The sequence below is a fragment of the Nerophis ophidion genome, linkage group LG10, assembly GCF_033978795.1.
Source record: "Nerophis ophidion isolate RoL-2023_Sa linkage group LG10, RoL_Noph_v1.0, whole genome shotgun sequence".
Taxonomy (NCBI): Eukaryota; Metazoa; Chordata; class Actinopteri; order Syngnathiformes; family Syngnathidae; genus Nerophis; species Nerophis ophidion.
The window spans coordinates 2,425,800-2,438,569 of NC_084620.1; positions in this window are offsets into that span (position 1 = coordinate 2,425,800).

Consider the following 12,770-nt stretch of genomic DNA (forward strand, 5'->3'; position numbering starts at 1 on the left):
AATTTACCTGGGGGCCACTGGACACAGAGTCTGGGTGAGACTGGGCCGCAAGAAAAGATTTCTTAAAAAATCCATCCATCCATTTTCTACCGCTTATTCCCTTTTGGGGTCGCGGGGGGCGCTGGCGCCTATCTCAGCTACAATCGGGCGGAAGGCAGGGTACACCCTGGACAAGTCGCCACCTGATCGCAGGGCCAACACAGATAGACAGACAACATTCACACACTAGGGACCATTTAGTGTTGCCAATCAACCTATCCCCAGGTGCATGTCTTTGGAGGTGGGAGGGGCCTATCCCCAGGTGCATGTCTTTGGAAGTGGGAGGGGCCTATCCCCAGGTGCATGTCTTTGGAGGTGGGAGGGGCCTATCCCCAGGTGCATGTCTTTGGAGGTGGGAGGAGCCTATCCCCAGGTGCATGTCTTTGGAAGTGGGAGGGGCCTATCCCCAGGTGCATGTCTTTGGAGGTGGGAGGGGCCTATCCCCAGGTGCATGTCTTTGGAGGTGGGAGGAGCCTATCCCCAGGTGCATGTCTTTGGAAGTGGGAGGAAGCCGGAGTACCCGGAGGGAACCAAAGCCTGGGCCCCTGGAGAGGGGATCCAGACTGAGGCTAAGGAAATGTTTTAAAAAATATAATATTAATATTCATAAAAATATATATCCATCCATCCATCCATTTTCTACCGCTTATTCCCTTTTGGGGTCGCGGGGGGCACTGGCGCCTATCTCAGCTACAATCGGGCGGAAGGCAGTGTACACCCTGGACAAGTCGCCACCTCATCACAGGGCCAACACAGATAGACAGACAACATTCACACTCACATTCACACACTAGGGACCATTTAGTGTTGCCAATCAACCTATCCCCAGGTGCATGTCTTTGGAGGTGGGAGGGGCCTATCCCCAGGTGCATGTCTTTGGAGGTGGGCGGAGCCTATCCCCAGGTGCATGTCTTTGGAGGTGGGCGGAGCCTATCCCCAGGTGCATGTCTTTGGAAGTGGGAGGAAGCCGGAGTACCCGGAGGGAACCCACGCAGTCACGGGGAGAACATGCAAACTCCACACAGAAAGATCCCGAGCCTGGATTTGAACCCAGGACTGCAGGACCTTCGTATTGTGAGGCAGACGCACTAACCCCTCTGCCACCAAAATGTTTTGCATAATCCTCAGCATGTTTAGTTGTATGATGACGTTTCAAACTGTATTCCTTACTGTGCTCAACAAAGAAATATTGCATCTCCCACTTTTCCTGGAATTGTCTTTGCATGTCACTCACCCTTCCATTCACTGCAGGCTTTGAAAAAGACATGTTTGGGGTTGTGGAATATATTTGTATTTAGCCCACGCACGGAGAATAATGTTATTTCCACAATGTGTGTCAGTCCGCTTTTCCTCCCTACAGCAACATGGCGGTCGGCGGATAATAAAGTACCGGGATAGCAAGCGCAAAAAAGTGGTGGCTCCCGGAGTGTTATCCTGCTAGAATACAGTCGACACAGACGACATCTCCTGGACACAACAGAGAGACTGACTACTCAGACTGAAGAAAACACAAAACATGACACACAACATACACTGCACACAACACACCTCAGAGATAACAGGAGAGACTGTGCAGTAACAGACAAGGTCTGGACGTGAGATTAAGCCCAGAGTTGTTCAAGACTTATAGAAATATGCTCAATGGTGCTCAGATACATATAAATCAATGATATTGTGATTGTGTTCTACAAACCCCGTTTCCATATGAGTTGGGAAATTGTGTTGGATGGAAATATAAACGGAATACAATGATTTGCAAATCATTTTCAACCCATATTCTGTTGAATATGCTACAAAGACAACATATTTGATGTTCAAACTCATTAACTTTGTTTTTTTTTTGCAAATAATAATTAACTTAGAATTTCATGGCTGCAACACGTGCCAAAGTAGTTGGGAAAGGGCATGTTCACTACTGTGTTACATCACCTTTTCTTTTAACAACACTCAATAAATGTTTGGGAACTGAGGAAACTAATTGTTGAAGCTTTGAAAGTGGAATTCTTTCTCATTCTTGTTTTATGTAGAGCTTCAGTCCTTCAACAGTCCGGGGTCTCCGCTGTCCTATTTTACGCTTCATAATGCGCCACACATTTTCGATGGGAGACTGGTCTGGACTTTAGGCGGGCCAGGAAAGAACCCGCACTCTTTTTTTACGAAGCCAGGTTGTTGTAACACTTGTCTTGCTGAAATAAGCAGGGGCGTCCATGATAACATTGCTTGGATGACAACATATGTCGCTCCAAAACCTGTATGGACCATTCAGCATTAATGGTGCCTTCACAGATGTGTAAGTTACCCATGCCTTGGGCACTAATACACCCCCATACCATCACAGATTCTGGCTTTTGAACTTTGTGCCTATAACAATCCGAATGGTTATTTTCCTCTTTGTTCTGGAGGACACCACCTCCTCTGTTTCCAAATAAAATTTGAAATGTGGACTCGTCAGACCACAGAACACTTTTCCACTTTGCATCAGTCCATCTTAGATGAGCTCGAACCAAGCAAAGCTGGCGGCGTTCCTGGATGTTGTTGATAAATGGCTTTCGCTTTGCATAGTACAGTTTTAACTTGCACTTACAGAAGTAGCGACCAACTGTAGTTTCTGACTGCGGTTTTATGAAGTGTTCCTGAGCCCATGTGGTGATATCCTTTACACACGGATGACGGTTTTGGGTGCAGTACCGCCTGAGGGATCAAAAGACCGTAACATCATCGCTTACGTGCAGTGATTTCTCCAGATTCTCTGAACCTTTTGATGATTTTTCGGACCGTAGATGATAAAATCCCTAAATTTTTTGAAATAGCTCGTTGAGAAATGTTGTTCTAAAACTGTTCGACAATTTGCTTACAAATTGGTGACCCTCACCCCATCCTTGTTTGTGAATTACTTAGCATTTCATGGAAGTTGTTTTTATACCCAATCATGGCACCCACCTGTTCCCAAGTAGCCTGCACACCTGTGGGATGTTCCAAATAAGTGATTGATGAGCATTCCTCAACTTTATCAGTATTTATTGCCACATTTCCCAACTTCTTTGTCACGTGTTGCTGGCATCAAATTCTAAAGTTAATGATTATTTGCAAAAAAAAATAATGTTTATCAGTTTGAACATCAAATATGTTGCCTTTGTAGCATATTCAACTGAATATGGCTTGAAAAGGATTTGCAAATCATTGTATTCTGTTTATATTTACATCTAACACAATTTCCCAACTCATATGGAAACAGGGTTTGTACATGTGCTACTTTGTGTTTGTTACTACTTAGAATCTCATTCAGGGTCAAAAAGTCGGCCTTGTGAAGCTCAATTGTAACATGCTTAAAATGTAAAAGTAAGTCAAACGCTGTTATGTTGCAACTTCCATCCATTTTCTACCATTTATCCCCCTCAGTGTCACAGGGGAGATAGGGTTTGGAAGGGGGGCTGGAGCTTATCCCAGCGGCACTCAGCTTTAAAACAGAAAAAGGCACTAGTTTACCAACAATACATGATCGCATTGTCCTCTTAAAAAAGGCACTTGTCGTTTTGCTGTTCATCATTAAAGCACTTTTTGCTCCATGTTTAAAAGCCTACTGAAATGAGATGTTCTTATTTAAACGGGGATAGCAGGTCCATTCTATGTGTCATACGTGATCATTTCGCGATATTGCCATATTTTTGCTGAAAGGATTTAGTAGAGAACATCGACGATAAAGTGCGCAACTTTTGGTCGCTAATAAAAACGCCCTGCAGACGAAGTGCGCGTGACGTCACGGGTTGTGGAGCTCCTCACAGCTGAACATTGTTTACAATCATGGCCACCAGCAGCGAGAGCGATTCGGACCGAGAAAGCAACGATTTCTCCATTAATTTGAGCAAGGATGAAAGATTCGTGGATGAGGAAAGTGAGAGTGAAGGACTAGAAAAAAAAAAAAAAGAATATACAGTGGGAGTAATTCAGATATTAGACAAATTTACTAGGATAATTCTGGAAAATCCCTTATCTGCTTATTGTGTTACTATTGTTTTAGTGAGATTATATGGTTGTACCTGTACAACCTGAAGGTCGGCCCCGCACCTTTCTTTAGCACCTGTCGAGTGGGTGGTGGCGATGCCCTTCTCCGCCCTTCGCAAGGAACCCTCTTCGAAACACGATCTTTCGAAATGATCGCTGCATAATACACTGTACTTTGTGTGTGTGGTCCAATCCAACTGTGTTCGCTTGACCGCTCTGTTCCATAGTAAAGCTTCACCGTCATCTTTTGGGAATGTAAACAATGTTTGTGTTGCTAGAGGCGGCCGCAATACACCGCTTCCCACCTACAGCTTTCTTCTTTGACGTCTCTATTATTCATTGAACAAATTGCAAAAGATTCAGCAACACAGATGTCCAGAATACTGTGCAATTATGCAATGAAAACAGATGACTTATAGCTGTAAACGGTGCTGGAAGAAAATGTCCTCTATAATCCGTGAAGTCACGCGCAGGCGTCATCATACCGAGACGTTTTCAGCAGGAATTTTCGGCGCGAAATTTAAAATTGCAATTTAGTAAACTAAAGCGGCCGTATTGGCATGTGTTGCAATGTTAATATTTCATCTTTGATATATAAACTATCAGACTGCGTGGTCGCTAGTAGTGGCTTTCAGTAGGCCTTTAATGTTTTGACGACTACTTCCTGGTTACTATCACCTATAGGAGAACTGAGTGACGTCCCATGGCTTGCTGTGACGTGTTTGGGTCAAGTAGGATTTTCTAGCACTTACAACCGCGACTATAGAACGTCTGCCGGGATCGGTTCCGCACATGAATTTTACAAGAAAGAAGGAGGGGGAAAAAAAAAATCACACGGAGATAGAAGGGAGAGAAAGCGAGAGGAAGAAAGGGATGTCCCAGCTGAGACCTCAAGAGGGGCGTAGAAAAAAAAGATTGGGGGCCATCAGCGAGTCATCCGGCGAGAAGAAAAATGGCTGGAATGAAACGGAAGGAAGGAAAAGGAAAAGAGCGGAAATAATCAGAGTGCAGCTGTGTTGTAGCCGAGTCTCATTCGACTCATATTACTCCTTTAAACTGTGCGTACTGTGAGTCTGAGAGAGAGAGAGAGAGAGAGAGAGAGAGAGAGAGAGAGAGAGAGAGAGAAAAAATAGGGGTTTATATAAACGGGGACCCCCCACCCCGTATGCCCCTCCCCCCCTCACCACCCAGGTTTTCCAGCAGCCTCAGGAAAGAGTCAGGACACATTTGTCACCAAGCAACATGTTCATTCACATGTCTTGAAACAACGCGTCTTCATTTTTCATAGCGCTTTCTGTTATTAAAATATTATCAAAATAATTTGATGTGGCTTGCTATTTTTTCCAGAATTTTTGGGTTGTTTTTATTATTTATTTAAGATTTGAAAATGTACTACTACTCCTTCCATAACTGTATATGTTACAAAATATTGGCCAGTTAATGTTGTTTTTTTCTAAAAGCGTTAATTATACATTTTTGATCATTCCATGTCAACATTTTTGTATTTTTTTTTTTTTTGTATAAAAATAGTTTATGTAATTTGGAGAGACTAGAGGAGATGCGGCTGAAGAGAGTTGGTTGGCGGCCGAGGGTGGAGTCGGCTCTCTTGGTTGCTTTGTTGGGTCCGCTCCTGTCCCTGGCCATGCTCCCCCCACCCCAGCAGACGATGGCGTGGAACACCGCAGAGGCCACCATAGTGTATATGTTTTTGTTGTTGTTTTACTTTTGTGGCTGTGTGTAGAGCCCTGTGACGAGGGTGGCAACTTGTCCAGGGTGTAAACCCGCCTACCACCCGAACGCAACAGAAATAGGCTCCAGCAGCCCCAGCGACCCAGAAAGGGACAAGCGGTAGAAAATTGATGGATGGATGGTCTGTGTGTAGAAGTGGCTGGTTACAACAGCTCTGCTCTTTTAGTGTCCTTTGATGTTTCCCTCTTTATGTATGCTATGGCTATGAGTTTTTTTTTCTTCCTTGGCCTCAGTCTGGACTTCAACTGAATATTTTTTTTTTCCTGCCCTTCCACTCCCCAGCATTTACATGTTTCTCACTATTTTTGTAAGGGGCGCCGGAAGTTGGCAGACCCGTCAGCGATCCTGTTCTGTCTCCCTGTAATGTTTGGCTGTTCTTGAATTGGATTGTGCTAAAAATCTTCATTTCTCCTCAAGGATTATTAAAGTATTTCTGATTCTGATTTTGGTCATGAAACATTGCCGCATAAGTATAATTTTCTCATGAAACTCCACAGTTGCAACATGTCGCAAGGCAGAATTCGTGGGGCGCAATCAATTGCCCTGTCACGCTTACTGAGGCCGTTACCATGGCAACTTGAGGGAGGGGGCGGGGACTCACTCAGCAGGGAAAGGATAGGGAGAAACGGCAGGAAAAGATACATTTTCTACCTCTTGTCCGTATCGGGGTCGCGGGGGATGCTAGAGCCTATCCCAACTGCATTTGGGCGGAAGGCGCAGTACGCCCTGGACAAGTCGCCACCTCATCATTAATTTTGCAAAAATGTCTTCTGAGAAAGAAACAGCGACATCTGGTAGTCAGACGAGGCACTGCAACTCTTGCCAAAGGGAGGGCAAAGGTCATAAAAGTTGCATTTTTCCCACACATGCCTTGCAGGAATTGTGCTCCGGAGATTGCAGGGGGTGGTGCGATCACTACCGGTTTGTTCCAGAAATTTCCGCGGTGCAAGAGGTGTGACTAAACACTGAAAACGAGGGCGACTGGGGAGGGGCGGAAGGGGGTCATGTGACGAGCAGACGTGCCTATATTTGAAATAGGAGAAAGATCAAACATGGAAGGCAGAGGGTATAATTCAGCCTAGCTGGCTGCTTTGCTCACTTTCTTGTCTCACTGCAGGCGCCGATTAAAATTACATCGCAGCAGCAGCAGATTTCATATACAGCAGAGCATGAATTATCTATTAAACATGACTCGAGTGGAGTTGTGACGAGCAGGTTTCTTGCTATCTGGGCACTTTATTTTTGTCACAATGTCTTTATTGTGTTGTTCATGATTAAAACACCCGCACATGCCTGCAAGGCCATAAAGAAAGCATCAATGTGATGTCAAATTAGCTTTTTACTGTTCACACAAACACACTAATGATATTTGCTAAGGGGCTGAATATCACTGGAACCCATTTAGACTTTGTTTTATTTGACTTTAAAAAAAAAAAAAAAAAGTCCACTAAGCAAAATGTGGTCAAACACTGGCATCTAGCGACAATGTGTGGTATCATCTGCGACATGTGGTCAAACACTGGCCTCTAGCGGCGACTTGTGGTATCATCTGCGACATGTGGTCAAACACTGGCCTCTAGCGGCGACTTGTGGTATTAACAGGAATGAATACTAAATGCAGCAGGCAGGAATGTTGGTGGTGAAAATAAATTCAAGAGTGAGGAAAAATGGAGAATAATTGTGGGTAGGAGAGGGTGATACGGAGGAAAATTGATAGTTAAGTATTTCTAAAATTCAAGGATGGGCCGATTGCTATCACTTGATTTCTCTGTTAAAGTATACAGGTGACGTAATAATGGAGATTTAAAGGCCTACTGAAATGAGATTTTCTTATTTAAACGGGGATAGCAGGTCCATTCTATGTGTCATACTTGATCATTTCGCGATATTGCCATATTTTTGCTGAAAGGATTTAGTTGAGAACATCGCCGATAAAGTTCGCAACTTTTGGTGCTGATAAAAAAGCCTTGCCTGTACTGGAAGTCGCAGACGATGACGTCACAAGGGTGAGGGCTCCTCACGTCCTCACATTGTTTATAATGGGAGCCTCCAACAGCATTTGGACCGAGAAAACGACAATTTCCTCATTAATTTGAGCGAGGATGAAAGATTCGTGAATGATGATATTGATAGCGAAGGACTAGGAAAAAAAAGAATAAAAAAAAATCAAGTTAAAAAAAGGCGATTGCATTGGGAGCGATTCAGATGTTTTTAGACACATTTACAAGGATAATTCTGGGAAATCCCTTATCTTTCTATTGTGTTGCTAGTGTTTTAGTGAGATTAAATAGTACCTGATAGTCAGAAGGTGTGTCCACAGGTGTCTCTGAGGGAAGTCGACGGCAGCTGCATGGACGCCGCAAGCTCAGCTGATCTCCAGTAAAAGGCGACTTTTTACCACAATTTTCTCACCGAAACCTGCCGGTTGACAAGTGGTCGGGAACCATGTTCGCTTGACCGCTCTGATCCATAGTAAAGCTTCACCTCCGGGAATTTTAAACAAGGAATCACCGTGTGTTTGTGTGGCTAAAGGCTAAAGCTTCCCAACTCCATCTTTCTACTTTGACTTCTCCATTATTAATTGAACAAATTGCAAAAGATTCAGCAACACAGATATCCAGAATACTGTTTAATTGTGCGTGGTCGGTAGTAGTGGGTTTCAGTAGGCCACCACACAGTCTGATAGTTTATATATCAATGATGAAATATTAACATTGCAACACATGCCAATACGGCCTTTTTAGTTTACTAAATTACAATTTTAAATTTCCCGGGAGTTTCGTCCTGGAAACGTCGTGTAATGATGACGTGTACGCAAGACGTCACAGGTTTTTAGGAAGTATGAGCGCTGCACACACACACAGCTAAAAGTCGTCTGCTTTAACGGCATAATTACACAGTATTTTGGACATCTGTGTTGCTGAATCTTTTGCAATTTGTTCAATTAATATTGGAGAAGTCACAGTAGAAAAATAGAGTTGGGAAGCTTTAGCCTTTAGCCACACAAACACACGGTGATTCCTTGTTCAAAATTCCTGGGGGTGAAACGTTACTGTGGATCAGAGCGCGGTCAAGCGAACATGAATCAAGACGGAATGTCAACCAGCAGGTTTCGGTGAGAAAATTGTGGTTAAAAAGTCGCTTCTTACCGGAGAAAAGCTGAGCTTGTGTCGTCCATGCAGCTGCCGTCGACTCCCCTGAGACATTGGCGTCAACACACCCGTGGAGACACCCTTCCGACTATCAGGTACTATTTAACTCACTAAAACACTAGCAACACATTAGAAAGATAAGGGATTTCCCAGAATTATCCTAGTAAATGTGTCTAAAAACATCGGAATCCGTCCCAATCGGGTTTTTTTTTTTTTACTTTTTTTTCTAGTCCGTCGCTATCAATATCCTTAAACACAAACCTTTATCCTCGCTCAAATTAATGGGGAAATTGTCGTTTTCTCGGTCCGAATAGCACTTTTTGTCGGAGGCTCCCATTATAAACAATGTGACTATGTTAGGAGCCCCCACACGTGTGACGTCCTCATCTGCGACTTCCGGTAGAGGCAGGGCTTTTCTCTTGGCACCGAAAGTTGCAAACTTTTCCGTGGATGTTCTCTACTAAATCCTTTCAGCAAAAATCTGGCAATATCGCGAAATGATCAAGTATGACACATAGAATGGACCTGCTATCCCCGTTTAAAGAAGAAAATCTCATTTCAGTAGGCCTTTAAAGCAGGGGTGTCAAAGTCAAATACAGAGTGGGCCAAAATTTTAAACTGAACAAATGAACCTTTTAATAGCGACCCAAACAAGTTTTGCATTGAATATTGAACAAGCGAGACTTAAATAACTTTATAGTGACTTGCAAAATCAAGTTTCTAATAATAATAATAATAATTAAAACATATCAATGGCATCCATCCATCCATTCATTTTCTACCGCTTATTCCCTTTTGGGGTCGCGGGGGGCGCTGGCGCCTATCTCAGCTACAATCGGGCAGAAGGCGGGGTACACCTTGGACAAGTCGCCACCTCATCGCAGACAGACAACATTCACACTCACATTCACACACTAGGGACCATTTAGTGTTGCCAATCAACCTATCCCCAGGTGCATGTCTTTGGAAGTGGGAGGAAGCCGGAGTACCCGGAGGGAACCCACGCAGTCACGGGGAGAACATGCAAACTCCACACAGAAAGATCCCGAGCCTGGATTTGAACCCAGGACTGCAGGACCTTCGTATTGTGAGGCAGACGCACTAACCCCTCTGCCACCGTGAATCCAAAATCGAGTTTCTAATAATAACAATAATAATTAAAAAATATCAATGGCATATCAAATAAAATTTAAATAAAAATTGAGTGCCTCTTTTCTATTTGCAGCCTTCTGAGGTAAATATCAAAACAAACTTTGTCCACAGGCTAATAATACATTTCAAAATAAAATAACAATAATGAATGAATCAAACATTTAAGCCTTAAAGTAACAAGAGAAAGTGCATGAATAAATTAATTATTTGCTACACTGATTTGCTTGAACAATGAATATGAAACAAGCAATAATTATACAACTTAATAGTGCAAAATCAACATTCAAAAAACAAACGCAAAAAATAGTCAAATAAATAAAATTTAAATAAAACATTTAATGCCTCTTTTCTATTTGAAGCCTTCTGAGATAAATATCAACATTACATTTTTCCACAGGCTAATAAATCTTAAAATAAAATAATAATGAGATGGGTGGGGTTGGTGGTGGGGGGCAGGTTTTGGTGGTAGTCAGTGCTGCAAGGGGTTCTGGGTATTTGTTCTGTTGTGTTTATGTTGTGTTACGGTGCGGATGTTCTCCCGAAATGTATGGTGTGGGTTCACAGTGTGGCGCATATTTGTAACAGTGTTAAAGTTGTTTAAACGGCCACCCTCAGTCTGACCTGTATGGCTGTTGAGCAAGTATGCTTGGCATTCCCTTAAGTGTGTGTACAAGTCGCATATATCATGTGACTTGGCCGGCACGCTGTTTGTACGGAGTAAAAGCGATGTGACAACATATTGTACACAACACTAAAGGCAGTGCGATTATAGTACCGGCGGGCCAGCTCTAATGTTAATTTGATATTGCCTCAAGGGCCAAAATAAATTGTATGGCGGGCCAGAGTCTGACACCCATGTATTAAAACAGGGGTGTCAAACTCAAATACAGAGTGGGCCAACATTTTAAACGGAACAAAGCCGCGGGCCAAGGTTGAACTAATTAACCTTTTAATAGGGACCCAAACAAGTTTGCAATGAATATTGAACAAGCAAGGCTTAAATAGGGCAGCACGGTGGTACAGGGGTTAGAGCATCTGCCTCACAATACAAAAGTCCTGAGTAATCCTGGGTTCAATCCCGGGCTCGGGAACTTTTTGTGTGGAGTTTGCATGTCCTCCCCATGACTGCGTGGGTTCCCTCCGGGTACTCGGGCTTCCTCCCATGGAACAGGCAGAACTTATATAACGTAATAGTGCAAAATCAACTTTCCAAAAACATCAGTGGTATATTAAATAAAATGTAATTAAAAACATTAATGCCCCTTTTCTATTTGCAGCCTTCTGAGGTAAATATCAACATTAACTTTTTCCACAGGCTAATAAATTCGAAAATAAAATAAAAATGAGGTGGGCGGGGTTTGGTGGTAGGGGGGGGGGGGGTGTATTGTAGCGTTCCGGAAGAGCTAGTGCTGCAAGGGTTTCTGGGTATTTATTCAATTGTGTTTATGTTGTGTTACGGTGCGGGTGTTCTCCCGAAATGTGTTTTGTCATTCTTGTTTGGTGTGGGTTCACAGTGTGGCGCATATTTGTAACAATGTTAAAGTTGTTTATATAGATAGATAGATAGTACTTTATTGATTCCTTCAGGAGAGTTCCTTCAGGAAAATTAAAATTCCAGCAGCAGTGTAGAGTTGAAATCAATTTTTAAAAAAAAGTAAAAAGTAAATAATGGGGGTTTAAAAGGAAACCAAATAGAGAAATATTACAAAAAGAATAAAAACAATGGGAATAACAATATAACAGTAAAATAAGAATATAACAAGACAAAGTAGGCAGTAGTGACCATGTTATGAAAACGTATCGCACTGTTAATGTTTTGCATCCCCTGTCATCCTAGTGCCCCCCCCCCCTTCCACCCCCCGTCCCAGACAGGAGTTGTACAGTCTAATGGCGTGTGGGAAAAAGGAGTTCTTGAGTCTATTAGTCATGTGGCATATGGCCACCCTCAGTGTGACATGTATGGCTGTTGACCAAGTATGCATGGCATTCGCATATGTGTGTGTGTGAAAGCCGCATATATTATGTGACTTGGCCAGCACGCTGTTTATATGGAGGAAAAGAGGACCTGACGACATGTTGTAGAAGTGAAGTGAAGTGAATTATGTTTATATAGCGCTTTTCTCTAGTGACTCAAAGCGCTTTACATAGTGAAACCCAATATCTAAGTTACATTTAAACCAGTGTGGGTGGCACTGGGAGCACGCGGGTAAAGTGTCTTGCCCAAGGACACAACAGCAGTGACTAGGATGGCAGAAGCGGGAATCGAACCTGCAACCCTCAAGTTGCTGGCACGGCCGCTCTACCAACCGAGCTATACTAGAGGACACTAAAGGCAGTGCCTTTAAGGCACGCTCCCAATATTGTTGTCCGGGTGGAAATCGGGAGAATGGTTGCCCATGGAGATTTTCGAGAAGGGCACTGAACTTCAGGAGTCTCCCTGGAAAATCGGGAGGGTTGGCAAGTATGAGTATTAGCGGTGAATTTGGTGTTACCGGCGGGCCAGCTCTAATGTGAATTTGATATTGCCTGAAGGGCCAAATAAAATTAAAGCTGCAAGCAACGTTGGCCGCCGCCGCCGTGTCCCGAGTCCCGATCTTAGTCAGACCAACATAGAGGTCTTTGTTTCATGTCTCTACGACATTCCTAACAGAAGTTACAAGCAGTTTTGTCTGGAAA